We start from the raw sequence: 21,803 nt of genomic DNA, 5'->3' as shown, positions 1-21,803 counted from the left end.
CAAAGGGGACTCAAAAAGTTCTTTATGTTCTCCAGTCTTTCCAATCTCTGGTTTCAAAAGGAATTATAATCCTACATGCCTCTGAGCACTGCAGTGTTGTTTGTATACTTCATTTTCTTCCCGCATAACAGAAGGACAGTAAATGGCCAACAGAAATCACACCACTCTGAGTGAGTTAGTTCTGTCTGGATTAATGAGTGATCCGCAGTTACAGATCCCCCTCTTCATGCTGTTCCTCCTCATCTATGTGGTCACTCTTCTGCGAAATCTGCTCATCATTGTAATCATTAGAATCAGTTTGCAACTTCACACACCCATGTATTTTTACCTTAGCCATCTGTCTTACTCTGACTTTGTTATTCATCATCTGTCACCCCTAAGATGCTGGCAAATTTCCTAGTGGACAAGAAAACCATACCTTACCCTGGATGTGTGTCCCAGTTCTGTGCTGCAGCTACATTTAGGCTAGTGGAGTATTGTCTTCTAGCAGTGATGGCATATGATCGATATGTAGCAATCTGTAAACCCCTTGTATATATAATCTGCATGCCTCAGAGACTGTGTGCTTTACTCGTTACTGCTGTCTACATGGCCAACTGCCTGAATACTATGGTCTATGCAGTTAATGTATTTAGTTTCACCTTCTGTGGACCTCCTGAAATTAATCACTTCTACTGTGACATCCCCCCATTGTTGAAGCTGTCCTGTTCTGATCCCAGAATTGCCCAAGCCCTTCCTGCTGCTTCCATGGCCGTCATTATGCTGGTTACAGTTCTGACCACATTAATATCATATATGTACATCCTGCTGGCTATCTTTAAAATACAGTCCTCTGGAGGAAGGAAAAAACCTTTTTCACATGTGTTTCTGATCTAATGGTGGTCACTTCATTCTATGGTTCTACAATGCTTATTTATCTGCTACCCAGTTCCAGCTTCTCAATGGATCAGTAAAAACTGGTGTCGGTGTGCTATACAATATTTATTCCAATGCTGAACCCGATGATTTATATTCTGAGGAACAAAGAGGTGAAAGATGCTCTGTGTAAGGTTATGGGCAGGGAAACCTGTCAGCTAATTCCGCCATACTGCACTCTCCCAAGTGCTTAGTACAGTGCTCTGCACAAAGTATATGTTCAATATATGCCATTGTTTGATTGAATTAAAGTGTCAAGAATTAATCAATCAATCAATCGTATTTATTGAGCGCTTACTGTGTGCAGAGCACTGTACTAAGCGCTTGGGATGTACAATTTGGCAACATATAGAGACAGTCCCTACCCAATAGTGGGCTCACAGTCTAGAAGGGGGAGACAGAGAACAAAACCAAACATATTAACAAAATAAAATAAATATAATAGATATGTACAAATAAATTAAATAAATACAGTAATAAATATGTACAAACATATATGCATATATACAGGTGCTGTCGGGAAGGGAAGGAGGTAAGATGGAGGGGATGGAGAGGGGGAGGAAGGAGAGAGGAAGGAAGGGGCTCAGTCTGGGAAGGCCTCCTGGAGGAGGTGAGCTCTCTGTAGGGCCTTGAAGGGAGGAAGAGAGCTAGCTTGGCGGATGGGCAGAGGGAGGGCATTCCAGGCCCGGGGGATGACGTGGGCCGGGGGTCGATGGCGGGACAGGTGAGAACGAGGCACGGTGAGGAGATTAGCGGCAGAGGAGCAGAGGGTGCGGGGTGGGCTGTAGAAGGAGAGAAGGGAGGTGAGGTAGGAGGGGGCGAGGTGATGGAGAGCCTTGAAGCCCAGGGTGAGGAGTTTCTGCCTGATGCGCAGATTGATTGGTAGCCACTGGAGATTTTTGAGGAAGGGCGTAACATGCCCAGAGCGTTTCTCGACAAAGACAAGCCGGGGAGCAGCATGAAGTATGGATTGAAGTGGGGAGAGACACGAGGATGGGAGATCAGAGAGAAGGCTGATGCAGTAGTCCAGAAGGGATAGGATGAGACCTTGAACGAGCAGGGTAGCGGTATGGATGGACAGAAAAGGGCGGATCTTGGCAATGTTGTTGAGCTCAGACCGGTAGGTTTTGGTTACGGCTTCGATGTGAGGGGTGAACGAGAGAGCAGAGTCGAGGATAACATCAAGGTTGCGGGCTTGTGAGACGGGAAGGATGGTAGTGCCATCAACAGAGATGGAAAGTCAGGGAGAGGGCAGGGTTTGGGAGGGAAGACAAGGAGTTCAGTCTTGGACATGTTGAATTTTAGGTGGCGGGCAGACATCCAGATGGAGATGTCCTGAAGGAAGGAGGAGATGCGAGCCTGAAGGGAGGGGGAGAGAGCAGGGGCAGAGATGTAGCTCTGTGTGTCATCAGCGCAGAGATGATAGTTGAAGCCGTGGGAGCAAATGAGGTCACCAAGGGAGTGAGTGTAGCTCGAGAACAGAAGGGGACCAAGAACTGAACCTTGGGGAACCCCCACAGTAAGGGGATGGGAAGGGGAGGAGGAGTCTGCAAAAGAGACTGAGAATGAGCGACCGGAGAGATAAGAGGAGAACCAGGAGAGGACGGAGTTTGTGAAGCCAAATTTGGATAGCGTGCTGAGGAGAAGGGGGTGGTCCACAGTGTCGAAGGCAGCTGAGAGGTCGAGGAGGATTAGGAGGATTAGGACACACTAGACTGTGATTTCTTCATGTTGGTCAGTTCATAACAGTAAACAGGAGTTTTGCATTTCATTCATTCATTGATTCATTCATTCAATCGTATTTATTGAGCACTTACAGTACGCAGAACACTGTACTAAACGCTTGGGAAGTACAAGTTGACAACATATAGAGACAGTCACTACGGAACAACGGGTTCACAGTCTAAAGGGGGGAGACAGAGAACAAAATTAAACATCATCAATCATCATCATCAGTCGTATTTATTGAGCGCTTACTGTGTGCAGAGCACTGTACTAAGCGCTTGGGAAGTGCAAGTTGGCAACATATAGAGACAGTCCCTACCCAATAGTGGGCTCACAGTCTAAAAGGGGGAGACAGAGAACAAAACCAAACATACTAACAAAATAAAATATATAGAATAGATACGTACAAGTAAAATAAATAAATAAATAGAGAAATATGTACAAACATATATACGTATGTACAGGTGCTGTGGGGGAGGGAAGGAGTTAAGATGGGGGGACGGAGAGGGGGACGATGGGGAGAAGAAGGAAGGGGCTCAGTCTGGGAAGGCCTCCTGGAGGAGGTGAGCTCTCAGTAGGGCCTTGAATGGAGGAAGAGAGCTAGCTTGGCGGATGGGCAGAGGTTGGGCATTCCAGGCCCGGGGGATGACGTGGGCCGGGGGTCGATGGCGGGACAGGCGAGAAAGGTGAGGAGATTAGCAGCAGAGGAGCGGAGGGTGCGGGGTGGGCTGTAGAAGGAGAGAAGGGAGGTGAGGTAGGAGGGGGCGAGGTGATGGAGAGCCTTGAAGCCCAGGGTGAAGAGTTTCTGCCTGATGCCCAGATTGATTGGTAGCCACTGGAGATTTTTGAGGAGGGGAGCAACATGCGCAGAGCATTTCTGGACAAAGACAATCCGGGCAGCAGCATGAAGTATGGATTGAAGTGGGGAGAGACACGAGGATGGGAGATCAGAGAGGAGGCTGATGCAGTAGTCCAGACGGGATAGGATGAGAGCTTGAATGAGCAGGTAGCGGTATGGATGGAGAGGAAAGGGCGGATCTTGGCAATGTTGCGGAGCTCAGACTGGCAGGTTTTGGTGACGGCTTGGATGTGAGGGGTGAATGAGAGAGCGGAGTCGAGGATGACACCAAGGTTGCGGGCTTGTGAGACGGGGAGGATGGTAGTGCCGTCAACAGAAATGGGAAAGTGAGGGAGAGGGCAGGGTTTGGGAGGGAAGACAAGGAGTTCAGTCTTGGAAATGTTCAGTTTTAGGTGGCGGGCAGACATCCAGATGGAGATGTCCTGAAGGGAGGAGGAGATGTGAGCCTGGAGGGAGGGGGAGAGAGCAGGGGCAGAGATGTAGATCTGGGTGTCATCAGCGTAGAGATGATAGTTGAAGCCGTGGGAGCGAATGAGGTCACCAAGGGAATGCATGTAGATCGAGAACAGAAGGGGACCAAGAACTGAACCTTAGGTAACCCGCACAGTAAGGGGATGGGAGGGGGAGGAGGAGCGTGCAAAAGAGACTGAGAATGAACGACCGGAGAGATAAGAGGAGAACCAGGAGAGGACGGAGTCTGTGAAGCCAAGGTCGGATAGCCTCTTGAGGAGAAGGGGGTGGTCCACAGTGTCGAAGGCAGCTGAAAGGTCGAGGCGGATTAGGAAAGAGTATGAGCAGTTGGAATTGGAAAGCAGGAGGTCATTGGTGACCTTTGAGAGGGCAGTTCCCATGGAATGTAGGGGACGGAAGCCAGACTGGAGGGGGTCGAGGAGAGAGTTGTTGTTGAGGAATTCTAGGCAGTGCGTGTAGACAACTCGTTCAAGGAGTTTGGAAAGGAATGGTAGGAGGGATATGGGGCGATAACTAGAAGGTGAGGTGGGGTCAAGAGAGGGTTTTTTTAGGATGGGAGAGACATGGGCATGTTTGAAGGCAGAGGGAACGGAACCACTGGAGAGTGAGTGGTTGAAGATGGAAGCTAAGGAGGGGAGAAGGGATGGAGCGAGAGATTTCATGAGATGAGAGGGAACGGGTTCAGAAGCACAGGTGGCCGGAGTAGCACTTGAGAGGAGGGAGGAGAGCTCCTCTGAGGATACTGCTGGGAAGGATGGGAGAGTAGCAGAGAGTGGTGAGAGCCGGGGGTTTGGATAAGGGGGAGAAGCGACTTTGGGGAGGTCGGACCTGATGGATTTAATTTTGTTAATGAAGTAGGAGGCCAGATCGTTGGGGGTGAGGTAAGGAGGAGGGGGAGGAACCGGGGGCCTGAGAAGGGAGTTGAATGTACGGAAGAGCTGCCGGGAGTGATGGGCATGGGTGTCAATAAGGGAGGAGAAATAGTTTTTTTCTGGCAGAAGAGAGGGCTGTGTTAAGGCAGGAAAGGATAATCTCGAAGTGAACGAGGTTGGCATGGTTTTTAAACATGTGGACAGGTCATTAGAATAAATAGAAGTAAAGCTAGTTGCACATCATTACCAAAATAAATAGAATAGTAAATATGTACAAGTAAATTAAATAGAGTAATAAATCTGTACAAGCATATATACAGGTGCTGTGGGGAGGGGAAGGAGGTAGGGCGGAGGGGATGGGGAGGGGGAGAGGAAGGAGGGGGCTCAGCCTGGGAAGGCCTCCCTGAGGGGGTAATCTCTCAGTAGGGCTTTGAAGGGAGAAAGTGAGCTAGCTTGGTGGATGTGCGGAAGGAGGGCATTCCAGGCCAGGGGAAGGACGTGGGCCGGGGGTCGACGAGGGGACAGGCGGGAACGAGGCACAGTGAGGAAGCTAGAGGCAGAGGAGCGGAGGTTGCGGACTGGGCTGTAAAAGGAAAGAAGGGAAGTGAGGTAGGAGGGGGCGAGGTGATGCAGAGCCTTGAAGCCGACAGTGAAGAGTTTTTGCCTGATGCGTAGGTTGACTGGTAGCCACTGGAGATGAGGGGAGTAACATGCCCAGAGCTTTTCTGCACAAAGATGATCCGGGAAGCAGCGTGAAGTGTAGACTGAAGTGGGGAGAGACAGGACAATGGGAGATCAGAGGGGAGGCTGATGGAGTAATCCAGTCGGGTTAGGATGAGAAATTGAACTAGCAGGGTAGCTGTTAGGATGGAGAGGAAAGGGCGGATCTTGGCTATGTTGTGGAGGTGAAACCGGCAGGTTTTGGTGATGGATTGGATGTGAGGGGTGAACGAGAGAGCAGAGTAGAGGATGACACCAATGTTGCAGGCTTGTGAGACGGTAAACATGGTAGTGGCGTCTACAGTGATGGGAAAGTCAGGGAGAGGGCAGGGTTTGGGAAGGAATATAAGGAGTTCAGTCATGGACATGTTGAGTTTCAGATGGCGGGCAGACATCCAGATGGAAATTTCCTGAAGACAGGAGGAGACCCAAGACTGAAGAGAGGGAGAGAGAGCAGGGGCATTGATGTAGATTTGGGTGTCATCAGCATAGTGATAGTTGAAGCCGTGGGAGCGAATGAGTTCACCAAGGGAGTGAGTGTTGGTAGAGAACAGAAGGGGACCAGGAACTGACCCCTGAGGAACGACCAGGAGAGGACGCAGTCTGTGAAGCCAAGGTTGGATAGCGTGTTAAGGAGAAGGGGGTGGTCTTTAGTGTCAAAAGCAACTGAGAGGTCGAGGAGGATTACGATAGAGTAGAATCCATTGGATTTGGCAGGCAGGTGGTCATTTGTGACCTTTGAGAGTTCGGTTTCAGTGGAACGTAGGGGACGGAATCCAGATTGGAGGGGGTCGAGGAGAGAGTTGGCGTTGAGGAATTCGAGGCAGCGGGTGTGGACGACTCGTTCAAGGAGTTTGGAAAGGAATGGTAGGAGAGAGATAGGGCGATAACTAGACGGGGAGATGGGGTCAAAAGAGGTTATATTAGGATGGGGGAGAAGTGGGCGTGTTTGAAGGCAGAGGGGAAGGAACCAGTGGGAAGTGAGCAGTTGAAGACGGAAGTTAAGGAGGGGAGGAGGGACGGGGCGAGAGATATCTGAACTCCTTGTCTTCCCTCCCAAACCCTGCCCTCTCCCTGACTTTCCCATCTATGTTGACGGCACTACCATCCTTCCCGTCTCACATGCCCGCAGCCTTGGTATCATCCTCGACTCCGCTCTTTTATTCACCCCTCACATCCAAGCCGTCACCAAAACCTGCCGGTCTCAGCTCCGCAACATTGCCAAGATCCGCCCTTTCCTCTCCATCCATACTGCTACCCTGATCGTTCAAGCTCTCATCCTATCCCGTTTGGACTACTGCATCAGCCTTCTCTCTGACCTCCCATCCTCGTGTCTCTCCCCACTTCAATCCATACTTCATGCTGCTGCCCAGATTATCTTTGTCCAGAAACGCTCTGCGCATGTTACTCCCCTCCTCAAAAATCTCCAGTGGCTACCAATCAATCTGGGCATCAGGCAGAAACTCCTCACCCTGGGCTTCAAGGCTCTCCATCACCTCGCCCCCTCCTACCTCACCTCCCTTCTCTCCTTCTACAGCCCACCCCGCACCCTCCACTCCTTTGCTGTTAATCTCCTCACTGTACCTCGTTTTCGCCTGTCCCGCCATCGATCCCCAGCCCACGTCATCCCCCAGGCCTGGAATGCCCTCCCTCTGCCCATCCGCTAAGCTAGCTCTCTTCCTCCCTTCAAGGCCCTACTGAGAGCTCACCTCCTCCAGGAGGCCTTCTCAGACTGAACCCCTTCCTTCCTCTCTCCCTCGTCCCCCTCCCAATCCCCCCAACTTACCTCCCTCCCTTCCCCACAGCACCTGTATATATGTATATATGTTTGTACATATTTATTACTCTATCTATTTATTTTACTTGTACATATCTATTCTATTTATTTTATTTTGTTAGTATGTTTGGTTTTGTTCTCTGTCTCCCCCTTTTAGACTGTGAGCCCACTGTTGGGTAGGGACTGTCTCTATGTGTTGCCAACTTGTACTTCCCAAGCGCTTAGTACAGTGCTCTGCATACAGTAAGCGCTCAATAAATCTCTTTAAATCTCTTCCCCCCTTTCTCCAACCCCCGGCTCTCAACACTCTCTGCTACTCTCCCATCCTTCCCAGCGGTATCCTCGGAGGAACTCTCCTCCCTCCTCTCAAGTGCTACTCCGGCCAACTGTGATTCTGACCCAATTCCCTCTCATCTCACGTAATCTCTCGCTCCATCCCTTCTCCCCTCTTTAACTTTCATCTTCAACTTCTCACTCTCCACTGGTTCCTTCCCCTCTGCCTTCAAACATGCCCATGTCTCTCCCATCCTAAAAAAACCCTCTCTTGACCCCACCTCACCTGCTAGTTATCGTCCCATATCCCTCCTACCATTCCTTTCCAAACTCCTTGAACGAGTTGTCTACACGCGCTGCCTAGAATTCCTCAACAACAACTCTCTCCTCGACCCCCTCTAGTCTGGCTTCCGTCCCCTTCATTCCACGGAAACTGCCCTCTCAAAGGTCACCAATGACCTCCCGCTTGCCAAATCCAACGGCTCATACTCTGTCCTAATCCTCCTCGAACTCTCAGCTGCCTTCGACACTGTGGACCACCCCCTTCTCCTCAACATGCTATCTGACCTTGGCTTCACAGACTCCGTCCTCTCCTGGTTCTCTTCTTATCTCTCCGGTCGTTCTTTCTCAGTCTCTTTTGCAGGCTCCTCCTCCCCCTCCCATCCTCTTACTGTGGGGGTTCCCCAAGGTTCAGTGCTTGGTCCCCTTCTGTTCTCGATCAACACGCATTCCCTTGGTGACCTCATTCGCTCCCACGGCTTCAACTATCATCTCTATGCTGATGACACCCAGATCTACATCTCTGCCCCTGCTCTCTCCCCCTCTCTCCAGGCTCGCATCTCCTCCTGCCTTCAGGACATCTCCATCTGGATGTCCGCCCGCCACCTAAAGCTCAACATGTCGAAGACTGAACTCCTTGTCTTCCCTCCCAAACCTTGTCCTCTCCCTGACTTTCCCATCTCTGTTGACGGCACTACCATCCTTCCCGTCTCACAAGCCCGCTACCTTGGTGTCATCCTCGACTCCGCTCTCTCATTCACCCCTCACATCCAAGCCGTCACCAAAAACCTGCCGGTCTCAGCTCCACAACATTGCCAAGATCCGCCCTTTCCTCTCCATCCAAACTGCTACCCTGCTCATTCAAGCTCTCATCCTATCCCATCTGGACTACTGCACCAGCCTTCTCTCTGATCTCCCATCCTCGTGTCTCTCTCCACTTCAATCCATACTTCATGCTGCTGCCCGGATTATCTTTGTCCAGAAATGCTCTGGGCATATTACTCCCCTCCTCAAAAACCTCCAATGGCTACCAATCAATCTGCGCATCAGGAAGAAACTCCTCACCCTGGGCTTCAAGGCTCTCCATCACCTCGCCCTCTCCTACCTCACCTCCCTTCTCTCCTTCTACAGCCCAGCCCACACCCTCCGCTCCTCCACCGCTAATCTCCTCACCGTACCTCGTTCTCACCTGTCCCACCATCGATCCCCGGCCCACGTCATCCCCCGGGCCTAGAATGCCCTCCCTCTGCCCATCCGCCAAGCTAGCTCTCTTCCTCCCTTCAAGGCCCTGCTGAGAGCTCACCTCCTCCAGGAGGCCTTCCCAGACTGAGCCCCTTCCTTCCTCTCCCCCTCGTCCCCCTCTCCATCCCCCCATCTTACCTCCTTCCCTTCCCCACAGCACCTGTATATATGTATATATGGTTGTACATATTTATTACTCTTTATTTATTCATTTATTTTACTTGTACATATCTATCCTATTTTATTTTGTTAGTATGTTTGGTTTTGTTCTCTGTCTCCCCCTTTTAGACTGTGAGCCCACTGTTGGGTAGGGACTGTCTCTATATGTTGCCAATTTCTACTTGCCAAGCGCTTAGTACAATGCTCTGCACATAGTAAGCGCTCAATAAATACGATTGATGATGAATAAATGCGATTGATTGATTGATTGATTGATTGATCATAAGATTACGAGAGAATGTGGTCAGAAGCACGGGTGGCCGGGGTAGCACTTGAGAGATGGGAGGTGATCTCATCTGAGGATACTGCTGAGAAGGATAGGAGAGTAGAGGAGAGGGTTGAGGGCTGGGGGGTTGAAGAATTGGGAGGAGTGACTTTCGGCTTCTTAGACCTGAAGGAGTTAATTTCACTAATGAAGTAGGAGGCCAGATCGTTGCGGGTGAGGGAATGAGGATGGGAAGGAACAGAGGGCCTGAGAATGGAATTAAGTGTACAGAAGAGCTGACGGGTATGATGGGTAAGGTTGTCAATAATGGAGGTGTCCCGAGGTGACCCTTGGGTACCGGCCATCTCAAGGTCAAAGGCTATCTCGTGACCACCTGAGCCAGCAGGCGGAACTCAGAAGTGAGGGTGGGATACCGCCCCCACGACCAAATCTGCTAGATTGACAGCCCAAGCTGGGAATACAGAAAGTGTCCCTCGCCCCCGTGCCAATCAAATTAGGTATGGAGGAGGCGGGGAGGGCAGAGATTGGATAGACTGAGGCCGGAAGCTGGAATGGCCTAGGGGCACAGGCAATAAATACCTGTCGCCTCTGACCTTCGGGGTCAGAACACCAGGACACGCAGCAGCAGGAGCAGCCACTGCAGCAGCAGCAGCAGCCCACGTGTCTCTCCCTGCCCAGAAGGCCAGATGCCCACTCTACAACCACAACCAACACACTGAGGCAAGGGCCGTGGGATGGGTGAGTGTCTCGTGGGTGGGACCCAGGTTTCCTGCTGCTTATGAGAATTATGAGTGGATTCCTCCCATGTAGGGAGAGCACATTGTGAGAGCTAGCCGCCCACCACGTGCGCGGGTAATGTAATGAATTCTTCCCATGTGGGAAAGTAAGTGGGTTCTTCCCGAGTGGAAGTGCACATGGGTGAGTTAACCAGCTCACCCACGCGCGATTAATGGATGATTGTGTTCCTCCCGTCTAGGGAAGCTCTAATATTGCCAATTGATTATATTCCTCCCAAAAGGGAAGCTCAATCCATTGCGCCTAAACAAATACATAAATTCCATTCACCTCACGGAATAAATTTCACATAAAACTTAGGCTTTCCGTCCCCGGCCTCTCGCTCTCTCTCGCCTCACTGATCACTGAACGAACCCATCCCCGGCCGACGGGTGACAGGAGGAGAAATAGTTTTGTCTGGCAGAGGAGAGGGCAGAGTTAAGGCAGGAAAGAATAAACGTGAAGTGAACGAGGTTTGCTTGTTGTTTAGACTTTCGCCAGCAGCGTTCAGCAGCTCGAGCATAGGAGCGAAGGAGGCAGACAGTGGCAGTGATCCAGGGCTGTGGGTTAGTGGTACAAGAGCAGCAAAGGGAAAGGGGAGCGAGTCAGTTGAGCTGAGTAGAGAGGGTAGAGTCGAGGGCAGTAATCTGATCATCAAGATTAGGTAGAGAGGAAAGGGAGGCGAGATGGGGTGTGAGGAGCTCAGAAACATGGATGGGGTCGAGAGAGTAGAGGTCTCTGTGAGGTAGTAATATAGATTTAAAGGGGTGAGGAGTGTGAGTGAGGAGGCAGGTAAGAAGGTTATGATAAGAGAGAGGGATTTCAGAGTTTGTGAGGGTGGAGATAATGCAGCGGTAGGAGATGATGAGGTCGAGGGTATGACCGAGTTGGTGAGTGGGTGAGGTGGGATGGAGCAGGAGGTTGGCAGCATCAAGGAGAGATAGAAGGCGGGTGGCAGAGGAGTCACCAGGGATATCCATGTGGATGTTGAAGTCTCTGAGGATCAGAGTGGGCATGGAAAAGAAGAGAAGGAAGGTAAGAAACGGGTCAAAATCGTTAAAGAAGTTGGAGGTGGGGCCATTGGGGCGGTAGATGACTAGTACTAATGATGGCATTTATTAAGCACTTACTATGTGCAAACCACTGTTCTAAGCGCTGGGGAGGTTACAAGGTGATCAGGTTGTCCCAAGGGGGGCTCACAGTATTAATCCCCATTTTACAGATGAGGGAACTGAGGCACAGAGAAGTTAAGTGACTTGCCCAATGTCACACGGCTGACAATTGGTGGAGACAGGATTTGAACCCATGACCTCTGATTCCAAAGCCCGTGCTCTTTTCCACTGAGCCTCGCTGATTCTCTAATGACGGCTGCAAGAATCTAGAGGGGGTGGTAGAGGCTAATAATGTGGGCTTCAAAGGAAGGGAAAGAAAGGGATGGGTGAGGAGAGATAATTCGAAAGCAGCATTGGGGAGCGAGAAGGAAACCAACACCACCTCCTTTTCCCGTGAGTCTAGGGGAGTGGGAGAAGAAGAGGCCTCCACTGGAAAGAGCAGCAGAAGAGACCGTGTCATCCAGAGAAATCCATGTTTCGGTTAGGGCGAGGAGTAGAGAGCTTTAAAGGAATAGGTCCAGGATGAAAGGGAGCTTACCTATAATCAATCAGTCAGTCGTATTTATTGAGCGCTTACTGTGTGCAGAACACTGTACTAAGCGCTTGGGAAGTGCAAGCTGGCAACATATAGAAACAGTCCCTACCCAACAGTGGGCTCACAGTCTAGAAGGGGGAGGCAGAAAACAAAACCAAACGTACTAACAAAATAAAATAAATAGAATAGATAGGTACAAGTAAAATATATAAATAAATAGAGTAATAAATATGTACAAAAATATATGCATATATACAGGTTCTGTGGGGAAGGGAAGGAGGTAAGATGCTGGGGATGGAGAGGGGGACGAGGGGGGAGAGGAAGGAAGGGGCTCAGTCTGGGAAGGCCTCCTGGAGGAGATGAGCTCTCAGTAGGGCCTTGAAGGGAGGAAGAGAGCTAGCTTGGAGGATGGGCAGAGGAAGGGCATTCCAGGTCCGGGGGAGGACGTGGGCCGGGGGTCGATGGCGGGACAGGAGGGCTGAGTAGGTGCGAATGAGGTTTATGGAGGTTTATAATGGAGCGGGGGTTCCAAAGGCTACACTTGGCAGCAGCTGTGGAGGGAGGAGAGGGAGGGGGAAGGGTGCAAGGGGTTGGAAGGGTTTGGATTGGGATGAGTTGGCGGGGGCCTGGGCGGGGAGAGTGGGAAGAGGGGTGGCGATGAGAAAGGAGAACTGGGATGGGGTGTGGGCAGGGAGGAGAGTAGGGAGGGGTTTGGGAGGGAGGAGTTGAGGGTTGGCGCTGATACAGAGGTATTCTGGCTACGGGGTGAAGTGAAGGGGAGGAAAAGGGAGGGAAAGAACTGGGTGGGAGAGGGGAAGGGGAAGGTGAGGAATGGGAAGGGCAGTTGGGAGCGGGGGAATTGATAGTTCATGGTGAGGTCAGCAAGGTAAATGATAGCACAGTGGGAGGTTAACAATTGAAATGCAGTAGCAATAACCAGTAGCAATGATATAAGTAGGTGATGACATCATAGAGGTTAGTTAACAAGTAACATGCTATGGCAATTAAAAAATAAGCAGATGACGATATCACAGAGAGCAGATAACAATTACCATGTGATGGCAAAAAATAAGCAGATGACATCACAGACAGCAGTTAACAATTAACATGCGATGGCAGTAAAATAAGCTGGTGATGACATCATCAAGAGACGTTAGCAATTAACATTCGATGGGAATAATAAAATAAGCAGACGATGACATCACTGAGAGCAGTTAACAATTAACATGCAGAAGCGACCATAAGATGGGTAGACGATGCTCAAAGCAGAAGGATGAATTGTCCATAAGTCAGTCAAATCAGATCAAAGAGCTTAATGACAAGCAGAGTCCAGGGGCTCTTGGCAAAATTGTCTCGGAGGTGGAGGAGGATGGAGTCCTATGGATGGCAGCTCCGGAGTAGGGCGGAACTGTTAATAGGGGTCTTGGGAGCGGAGATGCCTGGGGAGAGGAGTGAACATCCAAATAGCATGGGCTAACTGACTAGGTGCGAATGAGGATGTTGTTAAAGTAACTTGGTAATAACAAAGGCCTTTTTCCCGGCGTAGGGGAAGGGGTAGGTTGGGGGGGGGGGGAAAATCAGTCACGTCGAGGCCGGGAAGGGGGCAGTGGGAGGCTCCTCAAAGACGGTCGCTTAAGGGTTGACGTGGGGGATGGAAGCAGGGGGACATAATGATTCACGAATCAGCAAGGGGACACAATGAACCACGAAGAACCAGGGGGACACAATGCCCCACGTTCCCAGTTGGCTACTTGGTCAAAGTGGAGGTGGCTTCGAGTGGTGAGTGTAGCGATGATGGGGAAGCGGGGTGCCCAGCCCAGGGGCCTCGGTCTGGTCGGGCGTGGATGCAGATGTCTGGGCGGGGGACAGCCAGGAGCCCGGCCGCGGGGCATAAGCGCCCAATAGGCTGCTCGGGGACGGACGGACGGAGGGAGTAAGGGAGGGTGGGGGAGCCCCGACCCATGCGGCGGCGTCCGGAGGCCAGGATCCTTCCGGGAGCAGCAGGACTGCGTGGTATGATGGACGGGCGGGCCTCTAGGGATCAGAATCCCAGGCTCCTGTGGCGGCGCTCTGAGGAGGGGATCCTACCGGGAGCAGCAAGGCCGCGCGGTTTGATGGCGGGCGGGCCTCTCGGGAACGGAGTCCCGGGCTCCTATGGTGGCACTCTGAGGAGGGGATCCTACGGGGAGCAGCAAGGCCACGCAGATTCCATATCTATCCTCTTCAAATGTGAGGGTTGAGCTCTTGCAAAACCCTTTGCTGAGGACAACTAGTGCTGTGGCCTGTACTGTGCTACACTGTAAGCTCACTGTGGGTCGTTCTTTCTCAGTCTCTTTTGCAGGCTCCCCCCCCCCCCACATTCTCTTACTGTGGGGGTTCCCCAAGGTTCAGTGCTTGGTCCCCTTCTGTTCTCAATCTACACGCACTCCCTTGGTGACCTCATTCGCTCCCACGGCTTCAACTATCATCTCTACGCTGATGACACCCAGATCTATACCTCTGCCCCTGCTCTCTCCCCCTCTCTCCAGGCTCGCATCTCCTCCTGCCTTCAGGACATCTCCATCTGGATGTCTGCCCGTCACCTAAAGCTCAACATGTCGAAGACTGAACTCCTTGTCTTCCCTCCCAAACCTTGTCCTCTCCCTGATTTTCCCATCTCTGTTGATGGCACTACCATCCTTCCCGTCTCACAAGCCCGCAACCTAGGTGTCATCCTCGACTCCGCTCTCTCATTCACCCCTCAAATCCAAGCCGTCACCAAAACCTGCCGGTCTCAGCTCCGCAACATTGCCAAGATCCGCCCTTTCCTCTCCATCCATACTGCTACCCTGCTCGTTCAAGCTCTCATCCTATCCCATCTGGACTACTGCACCAGCCTTCTCTCTGATCTCCCATCCTCGTGTCTCTCTCCACCTCAATCCATACTTCATGCTGCTGCCCGGATTATCTTTGTCCAGAAACGCTCTGGGCATATTACTCCCCTCCTCAAAAATCTCCAGTGGCTACCAATCAATCTGTGCATCAGGCAGAAACTCCTCACGCTGGGCTTCAAGGCTCTCCATCACCTCGCCCCCTCCTACCTCACCTGTCTTCTCTCCTCCTACAGCCCAGCCCACACCCTCCACTCCTCCGCTGCTAATCCCCTCACCGTACCTCGTTCTCGCCTGTCCCACCATCGACTCCCGGCTCATGTCATCCCCCGGGCCTGGAATGCCCTCCCTCTGCCCATCCGCCAAGCTAGCTCTCTTCCTCCCTTCAAGGCCCTGCTGAGAGCTCACCTCCTCCAGGAGGCCTTCCCAAACTGAGCCCCTTCCTTCCTCTCCCCCTCGTCCCCCTCTCCATCCCCCATCTTACCTCCTTCCCTTCCCCACAGCACCTGTATATATGTATATATGTTTGTACATATTTATTACTCTATTTATTTATTTATTTATTTATTTTACTTGTACATATCTATCCTATTTATTTTATTTTGTTAGTATGTTTGGTTTTGTTCTCTGTCTCCCCCTTTTAGACTGTCACCCCACTGTTGGGTAGGGACTGTCTCTATATGTTGCCAATTTGTACTTCCCAAGGGCTTAGTACAATGCTCTGCACATAGTAAGCGCTCAATAAATACGTTTGATTGATTGATTGGGCAGGGAATGTGTCCGTTATATTTTATACCCCCAAGCACTGAGTGCTGTGCATACAATAGGTGCTCAATGAACATGATTGACTGACTCATTCTGCAAGTGTGCTCACAGCCTCTTTTTTCTGATACATTAAGATTTTTCCAGCCAAGCCCATGGTTTCAGAGATTGTTCTGCTTGCCTTGATTTACTCCTCTTACTCATCTCCCCTCCCAGTCCCATAGCACTTATGTATATACCTGCAATTTATTCATTTATATGAATGACTGTCTCCCCCTCTAAACTGTGAGGTCGTTGTGGACAAGGAATGTGTCTAGTGTTGTATTGTACTCTCTCAAGAGCTTAGCACAGTACTCTGCACCGAGTAAGCACTCAATAAAATGATTGACTGGCTGACAATGATGTCTACAACAAACTGTCACAGGAAGTGGGGCCATGGAACTCTTCAAAAATCCTTTCAGCTTTTTACAAATCATGCAATTATTTTAATCTACGGATCTAATAAGTGGGAAATGGGTCTGATATTGATCTGCATTGTGTTGCAGCTAGGGCAAGATTAATAAATGGAATCAATCCGTGCTATTTATTGAGCTCTTAATATGTGCCGAGCACTATATGAAGCTTTACAGAGAGTACAATAAAACAGTGTTGATAGGCACATTCTCTGCCCACAGTGAGCTAACAGTCTAGGAAAACAAATGTCTGACATCTTCGTTTTGTTTTCACAAGAGTAAAATTGGTTGGTACTGATTTTTTTTAAAAGATTTTGTTAAGCACTTACTTTGTGCCAGGCTATTGTACCAAGGGCTGGGGTAGCTATAAGGTTGGACACAGTCCATGTGCCATATGGGGCTCACAGCCTTAATTTCCATTTTACAGATAAGGTAACTGAGTCAAAGGGAAGTTAAGTAACTTGCCCAAGGTCACACAGCCCACAAGTATTGGCAAAGCTGGAATAAGAGCACAGGACCTTCTGAATTCCAGTCCTACACTCCAACCACTTAGAAGTGCTGCTTCTGTCCTCATGGTAATAGGCCACACCTTCTCTGATATTCAATCCATATTCAATCAAACCCACTCTCATATTCAATCCGTATTCAATCTAATCCCACTCTCATATTTAATCCTACACTAAATCTTGTCGGTTCCACTTTCATAACATCACTAAAATCTGCCCTTTCCTCTCCATCCCAACTGCTACCATGCTAATCCAGTTACTTGTCATATCCCTCCTTGATTACTGTATTTCTCTCCTTGCTGACCTCCTAGGCTTCTGTCTCTCCCCACCCCAGCCCATATTTCACTCTGCTGACTCAATCATTTTTCTACAAAAACATTCGGGACATGTTCCTCCACTCCTCAAGAAACTCCAGTATTTTCCCATCCACCTCCATATCGAACCAAAACTCCTCACCATTGGTTTCAAAACATTCAATCAGCTGTGCTTTTGAGGTAGGAACTAACCTCGTTACTCTCTTACTACACCACAAACCACAGACTTCGCTCCTCTAAAGTGAAACTTCTCACTGTATCTCATCTCATCTATCTAGCCGCTGATCTCTCACCCAAGTACTGCCTCTGGCCTGGAATGCCCTCACTCTTCAAATCTGACAGCCTCTCCCCTTTCAAAACCTTAGTAAAGGCACATCTCCTCCAAGAGACCTTTCCCTGACTAAGCCCTCCTTTCCTCTTCTCCCACTCCCCTTTGTGTCCCCCTGATATGATCCCTTTATTCATCCCCCCTCCCAGCCCCACAACACATGTCCATATCTGTAATTTGTTTATTTATGTAAATGCCTGTCTCCCCCTCTAAACTATGAGCTCGTTGTGGCAGGGAATTTGATAATTGTTGTATTATACCCTCCCATGTGCTTAGTGCAGTGTTCTGCACACAGTGAGTGTAATAAGAGCAATTAAATGAATAATTGAATGATAGCTTGCCTGTTTCTTATAATTCCTTCAAATTTGTGTGAGAAGCAGCGTGGCTCAGTGGAAACAGCACGGGCTTTGCAGTCAGAGTTCACGTGTTTAAATCCCGGCTCCACCAATTGTCAGCTGTGTGACTTTAGGCAAGTCACTTCTATGGGCCTCAGTTCCCTCATGTGTAAAAATGGGGATTAAGATTGTGAGCCCCCCGTGGGACACCCTGATCACCTCCTAACCTCCCCAGCGCTTAGAACAGTGCTTTGCACAAAGTAAGCGCTTAATAAATGCCATCATTATTATTATCATTATAAAAGACCCAAGGAAAACAGACACAGAAGACACAGAAGTTAACTTTAGATGGGGGGACTGGTCAGGGGATCCTTGGGGGTCGGCTGACTACTGGGTGCCCTGGGGGGGGAGTACAGCTGGGAGGCAGGGGACGGGGCCTCAACCGAGAGTAAAGACTGGGATGTGCATCTAGCTTTATTTCTCCCCCTTCTAGACTGGGAGCCTACTGTTGGGTAGGGACCGTCTCTATATGTTGCCAACTTGGACTTCCCAAGCGTCTAGCACAGTGCTCTGCACACAGTAAGCGCTCAATAAATGCGATTGAATTAATTAATGACAGAATGAATAAAAAAACATTAAGATGAAAGTGATAAAAGCAAGTCTACTTAAAAGCAGATTCACTAATTGGTGAAATTCATGGGCCAATTCATTTTTTAAAAGGAATATTCTAGTGATAATCTGTACTTCATTTTAATGCCAAAGCTATCTGAGAGAATGCCAAACCTATCTGAGAATGCCAAACTTATCAAAGGCAATGCCAATGCCAATGCCAATCAGCAAATATTGATGTCACAAGTCACAGCATAGAGTCTAGCTGAGAAACCTTGACATCAGCATCTTCACTTGACTGACAGATGACACTCAAGGTTTTTGCAGCCTCCAGACCTCACCTCTGACCCTACCTCTTGATGGACACCTGGAGTCCAATCCTAACCTAAGGGGGCAATTGAGGGGCAAAAGCAACACAGAGGTCATCAGGACTCCTAGGCAGTGATTGTCTGTCCAGCAGGCTCCTCCACCAAGCATGAAGAGACGATCTAGAGATAGATACTCCCTGTGTGGTCACAGCCTAAAGCTTTTCAGTGCTTGGATGGGGACAAAGCAGACGTTTCGATGGTTGGCTGGATAATGGGCTAATTTTGTAAGGTATAGTCAGAGATAAGAGGATTCTATAAGCTCCTAAGAGTAACTACTACACTCTCCCAAGAGCTCAGGACAGTGCTTGGTGCACAGGAGTGCAAAGCAGCATGGCCTAGAACAAAGAGCATGGGCCTGGGAGCCAGAAGATGTGGATTCTAATCCTAGCTCCCCTGCTTGTCTGCTGAATGACCTTGGGGAAGAAATGTAATTTCTCAGTGCTTCACTTACCTCATCTGTAAAATGGGGATTAAACCTTACTCTCTCCTACTTGGATTGTGACTTCTATGTGGGACAGGGAAGGGGTCCAACCTGATTATCTTGTATCTATCCCAATGCTTGAAACAGTGCTTGGCATAGAGTAAGTGCTTAACAAGTACCATAATTTTAATTATTAGTAACAATATTGTTTGATTGATTTTCCAAGTTATTTTTCATTCAGTTTATGTAGATTTAGCCAGTATCCTGTGAGTTGAGAGGGGAGGAGGAATGGAATTGAGTTACCTAGTAACTGATTCAGTTCTCCAAACCATTTATTCAGTGGCCTAAGAAACTAGAAACTAGTGACTGTATTCCTTTCCCTAAATGTGCAATATGCATGTGCCTTAGGGAGACCTCATTTCATGTGAAGTACATAGATTTCATTGCAGATTTCTCCTACGTTTCAGAACATACCCAATTCCTGCCAATCATGGAATCATTATCAGGAGGATAATTCTCAAGCTAACCTATACACTGTGTATTGTTCCCATACCTCCCTCCTCTGACATGTTGCTTATGTCCTTCCTTCTTCCTGGAACTCCCCTCTCTCTCATCTCCTCCAGGAAGATTTCCCTGATTAATTTACCTCCCAAACCACCGGTTCTGTGCCCACAACTGCTATCTCAGGCTTTTGTACCAACAATGTATTTATATACTCTAAATCAATTAGACAATGGCTTAATAGTTTTTACTGAGCATTTACCACAAGCAGAACACTGTACTAAGCACTTGGGAGAGATCCATACAACAGAATTAGAAGACATGTTCTCTAAACCAACTGGAGTACTTGCATACATACCCAACTCTAAAGAACTCGTGTACATACCCACTTTCTTCTTTCCTCTTATCTGCAAATTATCTTAGTGTCTGCTTCTTTCCCTAAATTGTAAGTCCTGTAAGGTCAGAGATGGTGTCTAGTTACTTTAATTGTACTCTCTGAAGCGCTTTTTACATTGCTGTGCTCTCAGTTGCTGTTCATTAAAAATATTGAAAGTTTGATGAGGGAACACATTCTTCCTTCCTCCTCTTAAGTGACAAAGGTCAGAACACCCTCTCTGCTGTGAGGAAGTGATCAGACTTAAGCTCCTTGAGGGAGGGACCATGTCTATCAACTCCACTGTATTGTACTCTCCCAAGTGCTTAGTATAGTGCTCTGAACAATTGACTCCTAGAATCCCTTGCTTCCTACTCATTAATGACAACGGCTGTTTAGCGCTTAGAATAGTGCTCAGCGCATAGAACAGTGCTTTACACACAGCAAATGCTTAATAAATGCTGTCATTATTATTATTTTAAAAGAGTGGTGGTACTTTCCGAAGTTTGTTATAGATTACTAGGAGGGGCTTTGGACTGGGAAAAATTAGACCCTAAAAATATGCTTTGTTTTTTGTTGTGTGTTTTTTTCAGTATTTGCTAAGTACTTACTATGTTCCAGGCATTGTACTATGTAATGAGGTAGATAAAAGCTAATCAAGTTAGACACAGTCCAAGTCCCACATGGGGCTCACAATCGTAATCCCTATTTTACAAATTAGGTAATTGAGGCCCAGAGAAGTGAACTGACTTGCCCACGGTCACACAGCTGATAAGTGGTAGAGATGGGATTAGAAACTAGGTTCCTTCTGATTCCCAGTTCTAGGCTAGATCCACTAGGCCATGCTGCTTTGTTCAGGCAGATGACATCAAGAGGTGTCTGAGGTATAGCCCTTGATTAAGAAACCTTGGTTGCTGAACTCCATGGCATATGCGATTTCTCTGAAGGGTAATTCAGATTTCTGTATTGAATAAGACAGAAACTCCTTTTGGCAAAACTACCCCATCTCCTGGCAGTCCAGAAAAGTTGTGAGGTCCTTCAGGTGATTACTCCCAACCCTTGGGTGACCTAAAGAGCAATTAAATAATGCTTTTCACTTCTAGCAGCATCACAGCTGACTCAGAGGAGTGCAGGGACTTGGTCCCCAAACACCACTAAGCCCAATATAAACATGTCTCTGTTACCCAATGCAATGCTTTTGAGCCTCAAGTGGTAACTCTTTTCATATCCACAACTTGTTGTGGAACTCTTGGAATTTTATTCTTGAAAAATGTTGAATTTTGTGAAGCTGACTCTCCTTCAACCTTCTCTTCCTCTGCCTACCTATCTGGAGTTTAGAATAAGATTATGTAAAATATCAGCCCTTCATGGGTTTATGCTGTTGGAGTGCAAGAGTAGGGACAAAAGTTTAGGCTTATTCTTAGGCTCAGGGCTGCTTTGACCTGAAAGGGATAGAGGTCCCTTTAGCCACTTCAGCCAGGAAAATCTCACTGACTTGTCCCTCCACCTCCTCAGTCAGTCAATCAATCAATCAATCATTAGTATTTATGGAGTGCTTACTGTGTGCAGGAAACTGTATTAAGCTCCTGGGACAGTGCAGTTTAACAGACAGTGCCAAGAAGCAGATTATAGTGCTCATCCTGCTATTGGTTACGCAATGTTAGGTGCTTTCATACTCTTCCACAGGTATAGGTGCTCTTCAAAAAGCCTTTTGACAAAGAAAAGGGCAACTGAATTTGCAGAATATTCCTGTAGACCCTATCTACTGGATTCATTTATAAATCCATTAGACATTTTTTACTCTGTGTGCATTGGCTGCAGGCTACTCTGACTGCACTCATTTTTAATTTAGATAAGAAAAGTGAACAATTTAAGTGTGGAGAGGCACTAAGGTGTAAGGCAGAGATATTCTGAGATGATCCTCTCCTTGATTCTGCAGAGTAATTTATTTCATAGTAAATATTT

At 48.6% G+C, this 21,803-nt stretch overlaps 1 pseudogene; it reads left to right on the top strand.

Moving 5' to 3' along the window:
* Nucleotides 1–142: 142 nt before the first annotated feature.
* LOC119921433 lies at nucleotides 143–21,553 on the top strand (annotated as a pseudogene).
* The last annotated feature ends 250 nt before the right edge of the window (nucleotides 21,554–21,803 follow it).

This window comes from Tachyglossus aculeatus (assembly GCF_015852505.1).
Source record: "Tachyglossus aculeatus isolate mTacAcu1 chromosome 12 unlocalized genomic scaffold, mTacAcu1.pri SUPER_6_unloc_2, whole genome shotgun sequence".
NCBI lineage: Eukaryota > Metazoa > Chordata > Mammalia > Monotremata > Tachyglossidae > Tachyglossus > Tachyglossus aculeatus.
The sequence above is the reverse complement of the archived record's forward strand: the minus strand, read 5'-3'. Positions and strand labels throughout refer to the sequence as shown.